At 34.7% G+C, this 14,932-nt stretch overlaps 1 non-coding gene across 1 annotated transcript; it reads left to right on the top strand.

Moving 5' to 3' along the window:
* The first annotated feature begins 3,791 nt into the window (after positions 1 to 3,791).
* On the top strand, positions 3,792 to 3,912 carry LOC123617709 (U6atac minor spliceosomal RNA). Its single transcript, XR_006725916.1, has one exon. It is a non-coding gene; the product is annotated as a U6atac minor spliceosomal RNA (small nuclear RNA).
* The last annotated feature ends 11,020 nt before the right edge of the window (positions 3,913 to 14,932 follow it).

The following is a 14,932-nucleotide window of genomic DNA, read 5'->3' as shown; positions in this document are numbered from 1 at the left end:
AGTTCATCCATGGGAAAGGTATTTACATGTCATCCTTCAATTAAATATAAGACAATACTTCCCACACTCAAGTGGAGAGAGATCTTCTGTGGCATGACAAAGACCCTCACAGTACTACTTGGGACACAGAGCTACTCACTGGAAATGAGGAGGAAATTTTTTTCCTACTTGGACAAGGAGACACTGAGATCTTTTAATAAGAAAGGATGTACAAACACCCCACTGGGGAAACCACTGTGAGTTTAGGCAGAATGAATCACCTAAGAGTGAGTGGTAGGACTTGTTTTGCACAGTGATGTCTGAGACAAGAGGTCCCTGTAGATCCAACCTACATTTGGTAAAGATGCCCGAATATGAAATTATAATCTAAAAAGAGCTACTACATAGAGAATTGGATAAGGAAATACATCGTTAGTAGTGAGCATGTGGCTCTCAGACTGTGTAGATTCAATCTTTTGTAGTTTCAGAGGCATTGGTCCTTCCCTATGAATTAATGGGACAGTTTTAGAACTGAACCAACCCCTTTCAGTCTGAATCAGCACCCTAAACTCTTGGACAATTTAGATGAGGACATCTCAAGAGGGAGATACTGGTATCTCTGTAAATATTGACAGATTTTTCTGTGAGCAACTAATTAGGAAAAGGAAAGTTATATCCGTACTGTCAGGCTGAGATCTGAAGCAAGTCACAGAAGAAGCACACAGGTTGAGTTTTATAGTATATCCAGTGGTAAGTGAAATATTTTATTCTCTGGATATAGCACTTAGCCAAGAGTTGCTAGCCCAGTATCTTTTCACTAACTCCAGTCCTGTCTTACATTTTCCTGTCTTAAGTTTTTGGGCCCACATGTATCTTTGTCATGCTGACCTATAACAGAAGTGATTGGTTTCCGAAATCAGCAGTGAACTTTCTTTAAAGAATTCTTTGCAGTTCAGCCTATCTGGCTAAACTGGAGTTAAGAAATCGGTTTCTACCAAGGCTGTTAATATATGTCTGTTTGTAAATGTCTTTGTGCATTCATGCAGTGTCAGAATAGTAGAGGAGAAGTCATGTCTAGGCGAACATGATATTCTCTGCTCCACAGGCTTTGTGAGAAACTAATAAGGTATTTTGTGAGAGAGTGAATGTTGTCTTAAGTGTACTATTACTCAGTGCATGACAGAAGAACATAATCTTTAGAACCAGAAGGAACCAGATTTAAATCTCATCTTTTCTACTTAGTAGCCATGTGACATTGGTAAAGTTAATTAGCCTCTCTCGACCTTAGTTTTCTGATCAGTAAAATAAAATTAATTTTTTCTCATAGGATTAGTGTGAATATTAAATAATAGAATGTGTGGTAGGCAGACTAATTGCCCTCCCAAGACGTGCATGCCCTATTCCCTGGAACCTATAAATATGTTAGATTACATAGCAAAAGAGAAGTAAGTTTGCAGATGGAATTAATATTACTAATCTGCTGACCTTAGAATGGGGAGGTGATCCTGAATTATCTGGGTGAGTCCATGGTAATCACAAGGGCCCCTAAATATGGAAGAAACAGGCAGCATGGAAAAGACTTGACAGGACTTCGTTGGCTTTGAAGATGGATGCCAACCAAGGAATGTCAAGGAATGTGGGCAGCCTCTATAATTTGATCAAGGCAAGGAAACAGAGTCCCCTGAAGACCCTCTAGAAGAAACACGGGAATGCCAATACCTTGATTTTAATACAGTGAGACACATTTTCAATTTTTGGCCTCCAGAGCTGTAATATAATAAATTTGTGTAGTAATTCATTACATCAGCCGTTGGAAATTAATGTAATATATAGAGTTTAGCACAGTGCTTGGTAAATAATTGATATACAATATATTTTACTTCTACTTCTACCTGCTTTCCTCTGTTTTTGGGTTCTCTTCTATCTAATCCCCAGCAAATACTTCTCTTGCAAATCCTGCCCTAAGATGGAGCTTATTCTGGCCACTTCACTTGTAATTTTGCAATTTTCATTTGCACAAAGGGAGAGAGAGTTAAACTCAGCATCACTTGGATCATGAGCTAGAGACCTGTCTTGTAAAGAGCTAGATAGTATATTTTAGGCTTTGCAGTTCATGTGATCTTTGTCAAACTACTTGACTCTGCATTTATAGTAGGAAAGTAGCTGCAAGCAATATATAAACTAATGAGCATGCCTATGTTCCAATAAAACTTTATTTACAAAAACAGGCAGTGAGCCACATTTACTCTGTGGTCTGTAGTTTGCTGGTACATGATTTACACTGTTTCTTTTCATCTCCACACAGGATAATTCTTTCAAGGTTAGGGTGAAGAATGAAGGTGAATCAAATCCTCCCAACTCTATAAAATAATTCAGAAGACTCTGCTTGTTGTTTCTTTCTCATCTGTGGGTTAGAAATCATAAGACGACCAATGACTATAATATCAACAGTAATCATAATTTACAGGACAATGGAGAAGGGCTTCCTTATCTTCTGAAACTCCGCCCTGGACCACAAGGTCATTAGAATTATTTACCTCTTCAAGAAGCTAACTCTGCTACTTCAAAACAGACACCAGTTATCAGAAGTGTGCTAATTTGAAATCCTAAAGTTGCTGTCTTGTGATTTTTCAAAACATAGAAGACTGTCCATTTGATAGACAGTCAGGGAGAATATAATTAGAAACTCCTTTATAAAGGTCTTAATTTCTCCTCCTTGGATTGAGCACTTTCAGTACTTGTGTACTTCTTTGCTTTTTGTCTGTTACCCATTTCCACATGCTGTGTCATTTGCTTTAAAATGTGACAAAGTGATCTGAGCTTAGGATTCTGCTGCTGAGGGAGGCATTATTGATTTCTTGGAGAGTTGCAAGAAGACTTGCAATGTCGCTGTTAAACCTGGCTGACAGATCACAACAGCTTGTGACATCTAATTTACTCTAATGAAATCATGGGGGTTCTCTGGCTCTCAGGCCTAGAGGGGAGGTGAAAGGTCAAGAAAGTGAGAATCCTAAGCAGCCAGGCATGAAGGGCAGTTCATTCTCAAGGTCCAGTCTCATTCTGGGAGGACAGTAGCTGAATTTACCTGCGTTGAGTTAACTGGATTTTCTTAACAAATGGAGCATGATAAATGCTTGATGATCACGGCACTGGTTACAGTTTAATTGCTCGATCAGGAAACCTTATTTTTAGTTTCATTTTGAGGCCCTGCTATTTGTAGTTTTACAGCTAAGAATTTATTAAACAGGGAAAATCTTCTTTATGCTTGAGAATGCTTTTAGCCATCATTTCAATTTGCTAAGACTGTTCTTTCAATAATCTTCCTTAAACCACACAACACATTCAGAGGTTTTGAAGTCAGTTAAGCCCAGTTTCTGCTTAACTGATACTCTTTTATAACTATTTTCATATTGTGCATGACTTTTATGAGGAAGAAACAAAAGGAAAGCAAACAAGCTGATAAGGGGATTTTCTTTTGATTCAGTGACTTTCAGGATTCCTTACAGCCTCAAAATACACAACTCAATATCTAAGCTCATCCATATGTTCCCTGAATGGCCTATGACCTCTGTTTCCTCATGATAAAATACATAAAATAAGTTTTGATAGGCAGGTAGGATGCTTTCAGTATAATATCATGATTCCATATTTGTATTTTTATACATGAGTAGTTAATATTCTAATTGGATATTTGGAGCACATAGTAATTGCTGAATCATATGGGACAAGGTGAATAAAATTCAGCATACGTTTCATACTAAAGCCTCTTGTTCACAAATGCAAAAAAAAAAATTAATTTAGAAGAGTGTTGGGTGCTGTATGAAAGGAGAGAAGGTTATCACTCCCCTTGACAAGGAAGAGGCCCTTGGGCCTGACAACACACAAGCAGTTAAGGCATTGCCACCTACTTCTTTCATCTAACCATCGTTTTTTTCAATTAAAAAACCCACAAATTTAAAACAAAAAAGTGTTGGAACAGATGTTCATATAAACTGCATTTTATTTTCAGTGCCATCATGTCCTTTTCATGGAGTAACAATGACCCATTTAACTCTCTGAATCTCAGTTTCTTCATCTTTAAAATGGGGTTTGTAATGCAGAGACTATTCATGGGCGCCTACTTGCCCATAGACATAGGCATTTTTACATGTGCTGTCTAATTACTCCTGACAAATCTGAGGAAGATATTATCCTCAGTCTGCGTATAAGAAAACTAGGCAGAGACTAAATGAGTTTTGCTAAGTTTGATGACTAACGCATACCACAGTGGAAATTGAAATCTAGGTCTTCTAATGCCAAGCAAAATTTTTTTCCATGGAGTATCAGCTGCTTCTCACAGGCTTTGTCCGAGGAGCAAATTATAGACCTCAAAAATTAGGTATCTGTAAACATGCGGTAAAGTTATTAATTGTTTTGACAATAATTCTTACATGGGTAAATTTTGAAAATCAACATATTGTATTTCACATTATAATTACAATATTAGCCTGACTTTTCTTTAGACTAAAGTACTAAGAATTATGGAAAGTGCTTAATGAATAACCACACTTAATCCTCCCTACAAACCTACAAGGAAGGTATGAGTAATTCGCATTTTACATTTAAAGGATCTGAGCAGCATGACTTTGAATTTCAAAATCTAATTCACTGTTTTTTAATTGAAGTATAATTGACTTACAATATTAGTTTAGGTATACAGCATAGTGACATTATTTTTATACATTACCAAATAAGTCTAGTTACTATCTGTCACCACATGAAGTTATTACTCTATTAATGACTGTATTCACTATGCTGTACATTACATCACTGTGACATTAATTTTATAACTGGAAGTTTGTATCTCTCAAGGGTATAGAGAGGGTTCCATTTAAAAATTTTTGAGGACCCTCCTTACAGTTTTCCATAGTGACTGTACCAATTTACATTCCCACCAAAAGTGCACAAGGGTTCCCTTTTCTCCACATCTTCACCACCACTAGTTTTTTATTTGTTTGTCATTTTTTGATGATAACTATTCTGACAGGTGTGAGGTAATATCTCATTGTAGTTTTGACTTGCATTTCCCTGATGACTAGTGACAATGAGCATTTTTTACATATGCCTGTTGGCCATCTGTATGGCTTCTTTGGAAAAATGTCTTTTCAGGTCTTCTGCCAATTTCTTACTTGAATTGTTTAAGTTGTATGAGTTCTTATATATTTTGGATATTAACCTGTTACATAACAAACCATTTGCAAATATCGTCTCTCACTTTATAGGTTGCCTTTTCATTTTGTGGATGATGTCCTTTGCTGTGCAAAAGCTTTTTAGTTTGATGTAGTTCCATTTTTTAATTTTAGCTTTTGTTGCCTTTGCCTGAGGAGACATATCCAAAATAATACTTCTAAGACTGATGTCAAAGAGCTTATTGCCTATATTTTCTGCTAGAAGTTTTATTGTTTCAAGTCTTACATTTAAGTCTTTAACATAATTTGAGTTTATTTTTGTATATAATATAAGAATGTGATCTAGTTTTATTTTTGCTTGCAGCTGTCCAGTTTTCTTTACATCATTTATTGAAGAGACTGTCTTTCCCCCATTGTATATTCCTGCCCCCTTTGTCAGAGGTTAATTGACCACACAAGCATGAACTTACTTCTAGGCCCTCTGTTCAATTCCACTTATCTGTGGGTCTGTTTATGTGCCATACCATACTGTTTTGATTACTGTCACTTTGTAGTATAATTTGAAGTCAGGGAGCATGATATCTGTAGCTTTGTTCTACTTAAGATTGCTTTGACTGTTCACTTTTTTTTGTGGTTTCATACAAATTTGAAAATCATTTGTTCTAGGTCTGTGAAAAAGGCCATGGACATTTTGGTAGGGATTGCAATGAAAATATAGATTGCTTTGGGTACTATGGACATTTTAACAATATTAGTTCTTCAAACCCATGAGCATGGTTTCCATTTATTTGAGCTATCTTCAGTTTCTTTCATCAGTGTCTTGTAGTTTTCAAAGTACATGACGTTTACCTCCTTAGTTAGATTTATTCCTATGTTTTGTTCTTTTTGATGCAGTTATAACTGGGATTGTTTTCTTCATTTTTCTTTCTGTAGTTCATTATTAGTGTATAGAAATGCAACATATTTTTGTACATTAATTTGTATCTTGCACATTTACTTACTTCATTTTCTTTCTTTTTCTTTTTTTTTTTGGTGGAGTCTTTAGGAATTTCTATATATAGCATCATGCCATCTGCAAATAGTGTCAGTTTACATATTCTTTTCCAGTTTGGATTTCTTTTATTTTTCTTGTCAGATTGCTATGGCTAGGACTTCCAATAAAATGTTGAATAAAAGTGGCAAGAGTGGGCATTCTTTTATTGTTCCCTTAGAGGGAACAAGATCTTAGAGGAAAAGCTTTCAGCTTTTCACTGTTGACTATGATGTTAGCTATGGTTTTGTCATACATGGCCTTTATTATGTTGAGGTGTGTTCACTCGTACCTACTTTTTTGAAAGTTTTTTAAATGAATGGATTTGAATTTTGTCATGCATTTTCTGCATCTATTGAGATGATGATATGATTTTAATCTTTTTTTGCTAATGTGTATCATATTGATTACCTTGTGAATATTCCACCATGTTTACATCCCTGCAATGAATCCCACTTAATCATGGTGTATGATCCTTTTTTAATGTATTGCTGAATTCTGTTTGCTAATGTTTTGTTGAAGATTTTTGAATCTATTTTCATTAGGGATATTGACTTGTAATTTTCTTTTTTTGTAGCGTCTTTGTCTGATTTTGGTATCAGGAACATGTTGATCTCTTAGAATGAGTTTGGAAGTATTCCTTTTTCTTCAGGTTTTTTGGAATTATTTGAGAAGATAAGTTTTAACTCTGAATGTTTGGTAGAATTCACCTGTGAAGCTGTCTGTTCTTGGACTTTTGTTTTTTGGGAGTTTTGTGATTACTGATTCAGTTTTATTACTAATAATCTGTCTGTTTAGAATTTCTATTTTTTCCTTAAATTCTGGTCTTAAATTCCTAGGAACGTACAATCTTTTATCTACATCTCAGTTGTTTAATTTGTTGGCATGTAATTGTTCTTAATAGTCTCTTATGATTGTTTGTATTTCTGTGGTATCAGTTGTAATTTTCTTGTCTTTCATTGATAATTTATTTTGGCCCTCTTTTTTCTTGATGTCTGGTTAAAGATTTATTAATATCGTTTATTCTTTCAAATAATCTGCTTTTAGTTTCATTGATCTTTTGTGAAATTTTTTACTCTCTATTTATTTACACTGTGATTTTTATTATTTCCTTTCTTCTACTAGTAGCATCAGGATTTTTTGTTATTCTATTTCTAGTATCTTTAGATGTAAACTTAAATTGCTTATTTGGGATTTTCCTTATTTCTTGAGGAAAGCCTGAATCACTGTGAGCTTGTGTTTTGCTTCTGCTGCTTTCACAAATATTTGGAAAATTGTTTCCATTTTCATTTGTTTCAAGGTGTTTTTTTTAATTTCTTTGTTAAACCATTGGTTTTTTAGTAGCATGTTTAGTCCACATGTTACGTTTTTTCCAATTTTCTTATAATTTCATTTCATACTATTGTGGTTGGAAAAAATGCTTGATATAATTTCAGTCTTAAATTTTTTGAGACTTGTTTTGTGGCTTAATGTGTCATCTATTCTGGATAATATTTCATGTGTACTTGAAAAGACATATATTGTGCAGTTTGTGTGTGAAATTTTTTTTATATATCTTAATTTATTGGGTCTAGTGCATTATTTAGGACCAGTGATTCCATATTGATTTTTTTGTTTGGATGATCTATGCATTGATGTAAGAAGAGTATTAAAGTCCCCTACATTTATTGTATTACTGTCAATTTCTATCTTTATGTCTGTCAATATTTGCTGTATGTATTTAGGTGCTCCTAGGTTGGAAGCTTAAATACTTAAAATGTTACATCTTCCTCTTGGATTGACCCCTTTATCATTATGTAATGCTCTAAGCAGATAATTGCTGAAGTCTGAATGCATTCTAAAAGCACAACATTTTTACTCCCCACCCCATGTTTTGTGTTTTGACAGCACATTTTGCATCTTTTAATTTTGGATATCCTTTAACTATTTATTGCAGTTATAGTTGATTTTACTACTTTTGTCTCTTTACCTTCATACTAGCTTTTAAGTGGCTCATCCACTGCTTTTTCTATATGTTTGCCATTACCAGTGAGGTTTTTTTTTTTCATATGTTCTTATTTCTAATTATGGCCTTTTCTTTTGCACTTAAAGTAGATCCTTACCATTATCTTGTGAGGTTTGTTTAGTGGTGATGGACTCCTTTAAAGTTTGCCTGTCTGGGAGACTATCTTTTCTTCTGTTCTGAAGGATAAGCTTTATGCCACTTGTCTGATCTGGAGTTTCTGCTGAAAAATTAGGTGATAATTTTATGCTGGTTTCTTTATATGTGACTGTTTTTCTCATGTTGCCTTTAAAATTCTCTTTAACTTTTGCCATTTTAATTATGATATTTCTTGGTGTGGATCTCATTGGGTTCATCTTTATCTTGTTTAGGTATCTTTGCTTCCTGGACTTGAGTATCTGTTTACTTCCCAGGTTAGGAGATTTTTTTTGGCGACTGTTTCTCCAAACAAGTTTTCTGTGTCTTTTTTTCTCTCTGCTCGTTTTGGGACCTACATAATGTGAATATCAGTATGCTTGGTGTTGTCCTTAAGGTTCCTTAAACTCTCCTTATTTTTTTTAATTATTTTTTCTTTTTGCTGTTCTGATTAGGTGATTTTCATTATTCTGTTTTCCAGATCACTGATTGTTGCTCTGTATTATCCAATAGGCTGTAGATTTCATTTAATGTATTTTTCATTTCTGTTATTGTATTCCTTAGTTCTGATTGAGTCTTTCTTACATTTTCTAACTCTTTGTTGAAGTTCTCACTCTGTTTCTCCATTCTTCCGTGTTTTTAGTGAGCAACTTGACGACCATTTCTTTAAACTCTTTATCAGATAAATTACTTAGCTCCATTTTATTTGGATTTTCTGGCATTTTATCTTGTCCTTTTGTTTGGCACACATTTTTCTGTCTCCTCATTTTGTTTGATTTTCTGTGTTTGTTTCTGTGAATTAGATGTAACCACTACCTCTCCTAGTCATGAAGATACGGCCTTGCTTAGGAATTCCCCACGTGCAGACTGCATGTTCCAGGCACTTTTGACAAGCTGGCTGTAGCTGGAGTGACTGTGGGCTGTGGACTTGCTGTGGTGTACTGTGCTGGGACCACCTAGTGGAATGGCTGTGTCTGGTGTGGCCCAGGTATTTAAGATGTGCTGGGATGGCCTTGGCAGGCTGGTGAGAGTGTCTCAACCTTGTTTCTACTGCTGATTTCAAGGCAGAGGGGGAATGCAAAAAATAGCACTCTCTGATGTCTACAACCCTGGACATTGCCAGCGATTCCCTTCCCTAGCAGATATTCTAGTGTTAGTAAATGGATCTCTGTCATGTAATGTGTGGGTACCCATTAAACCACCATTTATTCACTTAGCTTTAGGGCAAGCAAGTTTTCATGCGGGTGCCTCAGTAATAACCCTCCTTACTGCAGATGACTGCATCAGACGTGGGGTTGTCGTCAATACCATGTCTCCATCTCTTCTACCATGTCTTTGTGCCCCTCTATCATATGTTGTGAAGAAGCTGTTCAATCAGCACTCAGTTCTTCAGGAGGATTTGTCCTACCTATATGTAGGTAGAAATTTGGTGTGTCCAAGGGAGGAGGTGAGTTTAGGCTCTTTCTACACTGCTGTCTTGGACCAAACATCTGATTTACTGTTCTTTAACATTCTTCCTTTGTGCACTATTAGTTTTTCCTGATAACTAAAAGTGAAGCTGGAGTCTTGGGGGCTTCTTAATTGAATTTTTATTGTTTTTCCAATGTTCCGTAACTGTTTACTTCAGAATGAAAAGGAAATTAACATGCAGCAGTAAGAGCTGGTTTCTACCTTAATTACGTAGTTAGAGGAAGAGACCCTTTACTGCAGATTGCACAGGTCTCAGCTGCTCAGAAGACACTCTGGTAAATTAGAAAAGAGAGACTCTTCATGAAACTTTGAGGTAGATAGTTTCTGTGAAGCTGTTCTCTCTTGAGGTTTCTGCTTGAAGATTTTTATCTCAATTTGAAATGGTTATGATCAACCCTCTGCAAGGAGTAGATGAGTCGTGAGTAGGTTAATTCCCTATCTTATCTGTAACATTTTTAATACAAGCTTTGACTTGCTATTATTCTAATTGATTTATATGTGTGTGTGTGTATGTTTCTATTAGAATACATATGGTATTTTCCCAATAAATATAAATAACTTTTTCTGTGTTTTACACATAAAAATGTATGCTTATAAATAAGCCATCCAATCTCACCTCTGAGCTAGAAATGGAGTCATTACAGAGTATATTGACATGAAATGGAAGGGGCACTTTCCACACAGAGCACAGAAATATTATTTTAAAAATATCATTTAAAAAAAACTCTGCTTAAATGCATTAAATTGTGAATAACAGTGAAGAATGATCTGGTTAGAATCTGCAGGTGAGAAGCCAGGGTAGGTTAAGGGAGCTTTGTCCCATGGCTAAGTGTGGGCTGGTATTCAACAAGGCCTTGTAGGAGACTGCACCTCAGCTTATTATCATTCCCATTCCTGAAACTGTGTTGAAGTAATCCCTGAGTGATAGTGCTCCCAGTACCTGGCAGAAACAAAATTAAATCTTGGTGGAAATATCCTGGCCTCATTTTTTTTTCTTAGTTTTCCAAAATATAATAAAATGTTCAGCAAAGAATAAAAACGATGTGACAAATGAGAAGGACATTGTCAATAAGGAAGAGTTGAAAAATGAAAAAGACAATAGAAGGGGATCCATGTATCCTGAGTTATCTGATACAAAATAAGAAATAACTTCATATTATATTCAAAGAGCTAAAACAAGGTCGAGTAATTTGGCAAAAAAAATTAAATTATGAAAAATGGAAACAAATTAAAGAATTAAAAGATAAAATAATAGAAGTTAAGAACCTACATCGTGAGTTTAGCAACATATTGGATATAGCTTAAGAGGCTATAGTGAAGTAGAACCTATATCAAAATAAAATACATAGAATTAAGACCAGAGAGAAAAAAATAATGGAAAAGATTCAGTATAAATTTAATAATCATAAAGGATACACCAAGAAGGCTAATATACACTACTTGGAGCCCCAGAATAAAAGGAAAGGTGGACTAGGGCAGAAGATATATTTGGAGAGATAATAACTATTTCTCACAGTTCCAAGAGGTTTTATAAATTATAAGGATGATACAAAGAATTCCAGACTAAATCACTTCAAATCTCAGTCAATAAACTTCAGAAAACTGAAGAGAAAAATACTAAAAGCAGCTATAGAAAAGTCAACAGATTGACCTCAGAGGAACAGCAGTGAGCCTGACATCTGAATTGTCAACAGAAACAATGAGATAAGAAAATTATAGGTCATTTTCACTCATTAGCATAAATGTAAAAATCTCAAGTGAAATATCTTAAAGCTACTCCAATAATATCTTAAAAGTGTTTCATCACACCAAAATTGGATTTATACCAGGAATGGAAGCTTGTTTCAGATTTATAAATCAGCCAATGCAACTTATTGATAAAGGGGAAAAGTAACTTGATTATTTTAATAGTTGTAGAAAGATACTTAAATATATTTATATATACGTACTTATATATGAAATTTCAGCTACTTAAAAAAAGAAAGAACATTTCTTATTTTTCCCTTACCCCAAAACAGTTCTTTAAAAGAAACCTAACAGCAAACATCTTACCTATTGGCAAAATGATGAAAGCCTTATTTTTAAGATTTGTGTAGGTAAAGATGGCAGATACAACCATTTCTATTTAACATTGTTCTTGAGAACCTACACAGGACTGTAAGCAAAGTGAAAAAAATAGAAAATTAGAAAGCAAGAAATAAACTATCATTATTCTCAGAAAATAAATATTGTACCTACAAAACTCAAAAAAAAATCCTCAAATCAATGATTTGATTTAATGAGTAGTAATAACAGATAATATAATTTTAAAAAGATACTGAATTACAGTAGCATTAAAAACTATAAAAATCTGAGAAAAAAATAATTGTATTAGACCTTCATGCAGAAAATACAGAAGACACAATACTGTTGACCTGTCAATACTCCCCAAGGTGATTGATACTTTCAGTGCAACACCAATCAAATCACAAAAGTATTTTCTTAAAATTTGCATATATGTATATAACTTTACAAGTTGATTCTAAATTTCATAGGAAAATGGAAAAAAGCCAAAAACTAGCTAAAACATAGCTTATGAAAAACAAGTGGGAAAGATTTGCTCTGCCTGATAACAAGGATTATTTTGAATCCATAGTAATTAAGAAAGTACAGTATTGTCACCAAGATAAGCTACTATACTGGATCCATAGGAGAGAAATGAGTTCTCAGGAAGAGTATCAAGAATATATTGAAATTTGCTTTATGGAAAAAAAGGTGACACTAAAGAGCTCTGGAGGAAAAGAATAGGCTTTTCAATAACTGATGTTTGAATAGGATGGCTTATAAGAAAAAAAAGTAGTTTAACTCCTACTTTACAACATACACCAGAATCAATCCCAGAAGAATTGTAGATTTAAAAAAAACAAAACAAAACAAAACAAAAAAACTCAGGAAGGTAATACAATCATGACTTGAGATAGAAAAAGCAAAAATTTTATATTAAAAAGATTGATTAAGTTGACTGAAAAACTAACAACTTTACATAAGGTGGGGAAGATATGTATAGCACATGTAACCAGTAAAGAGCTTGTATTCACATTATAAGTTCTACAAGTCAACATTAAAAAGAGAAAACCCAATAGAATAATGAACAAGAGATTTGAGCAGGCATATTTCATAGGTTAGGATATCCGAATGACCGATAAATACAGGAAGAATTGCTCAACTATAGTAATTATCATAGACATGCAAATTAAAACAACAGTTAGATATCTTTGAATACTGTAATATAGTGAACATTTAAAAGACTGATGTTCCAAGTGTTGATGAGGATGTGGAGCAACCAAAATTTTATGCAGTGCTGGTCACTAACCATTTGATCTGAAAAGTCAGGCTCATCCAACAGAAGAAGAGAGATGGAAATGAGGAGCTGGAGAAATCTCTGGAAGATACTGCCTCCAGGGGTCAGCTGGCCCATCTCTTGGTCGATGGAGCCTGCAGTTGAGGGAGGTGAGCAGGGTGCAGTGTGGGGTGAAGGAAGGAAAGCTGGACCCAGTGGGCATACATTTGCAACTTCTGAAAAAGACGTTAGAGAATAATTTTGTGCTGTTTTGCTTCTATCACTTGCCGCCGCCTCTAAATCTCATGAAAATTCTTTTTTTGGCTAATTCTAACCAGGACCAGACAGAAAAAAGTTTTCTGGGAAGCTTAATTCTCAGCTTAACAAAATTGACAATACGATTGTTCACCACATTTTACAATAAAAATTTAACCATCTGTGAGCAGACAAAAGGATGATAGATATTTTCATAAAATTATAAGCCTATGTAAATTCCAAACCCTGTTCGGAATCAAGCTCTCCTAAGTTTGAACTTTAGGATAGACTTTTACTATTTGTGATCTTGGGCAAGTTACTTAATCCCTCGGAGTCTTGTTTTCCTTGCTCACAAAATAAAGAAAATGATACATGACTCATTGACTTAATTAAGGATAAAGATTATAATGTATATGTATTTCTCAAGACAGTGTCTAATTCATTGAGAACTTCAATAAATAGTTCCCTTTAGTGATATCACTACTGATAACTTGTAAACATATTTGAATATTAGAATCTCCTGAGGAGCTTTTAAAATATGCTGATCCAGACTCTGTCCAGAGAGATTCTGGTTTATTTGGTATAATTCCCTGCAAATAAGGGGCCAGTTGAGTCAGGATACCTCTACCTTGCAAAGTTCCTCAGTCATAGACTAAGTCAGACTCTATAAACTGACTCTAGAGGGTACTTTTTGTCTGTAAGTTTTGTTACTTTTTATGCATTCTAGACATGTTTCCAGAGGGTATACTCTAGCATTTGTTAGATTTTCAAATCACTCTGACCTTGAGAAATCCTTGAAAGGGACATAAGAAACATTTCCATTTTCATTGACAGTATTTTGGGAAGCTGGTACTGTAGGAAAGTAATCTCATTTGTTTTCTTGAGGTTCCTGCTAGTCATAGCTTCAGTGGGTGACATTTTAATGACCTTTGTACCAGATTAGGGCATGGACTGAATAAGAGACATCCTTACTGTACCCCCTCATCACTGACTACAGAAGGAAGAAATGTCATAACAACCAGAAATGTAAATGTGAGACATTGTGTTGAATTATTTTACAGGTATGCTGAATGCAGTATGAGTGAAGAGAAGTGAAAATTTGGCTCTTAAAATTCAGTGGGAAGGCAACGACTAATCTTCAGGTTGTAGATGAGTTCCTTTTCATTGGCAGGTGCTTTTTAATACTTTAAAAGTTTAATACTCCCTGGAGAGGAGTTGAATGCATTTTTTAAGTGCCATTTGTTGTGTGTTCTGGGAAAATGAACTGGAAGTGGGAACATGAGGGTCATAGTGTGTTGTTATTGAAAATGAATTCCATTTTACCTCTCCTTCAACAGTATTCATATATTTTTCATAAAAAGAGTTCATCCATATTTTAAGATTTAAGATCTACCTTTCAGGTCTGCCCTTCTCTGGTGTGCAGGCTGCTGGGGTTTTTTTTTTTTTCTTCTTTTGTGTGTGGGTTAACTGTTAAATTGTTAAAGTCGTGTTGCTAAGATTGCCCTGTTACACTGAAGCCTCTGAGTTTGTTTTTTAACTGAACTAGTGGTATGAATTCCTGAAAATGAAAAAAA

This window comes from Camelus bactrianus, chromosome 11 (genome assembly GCF_048773025.1).
Source record: "Camelus bactrianus isolate YW-2024 breed Bactrian camel chromosome 11, ASM4877302v1, whole genome shotgun sequence".
NCBI lineage: Eukaryota > Metazoa > Chordata > Mammalia > Artiodactyla > Camelidae > Camelus > Camelus bactrianus.
This window is presented reverse-complemented; position numbering and strand designations above follow the sequence as displayed.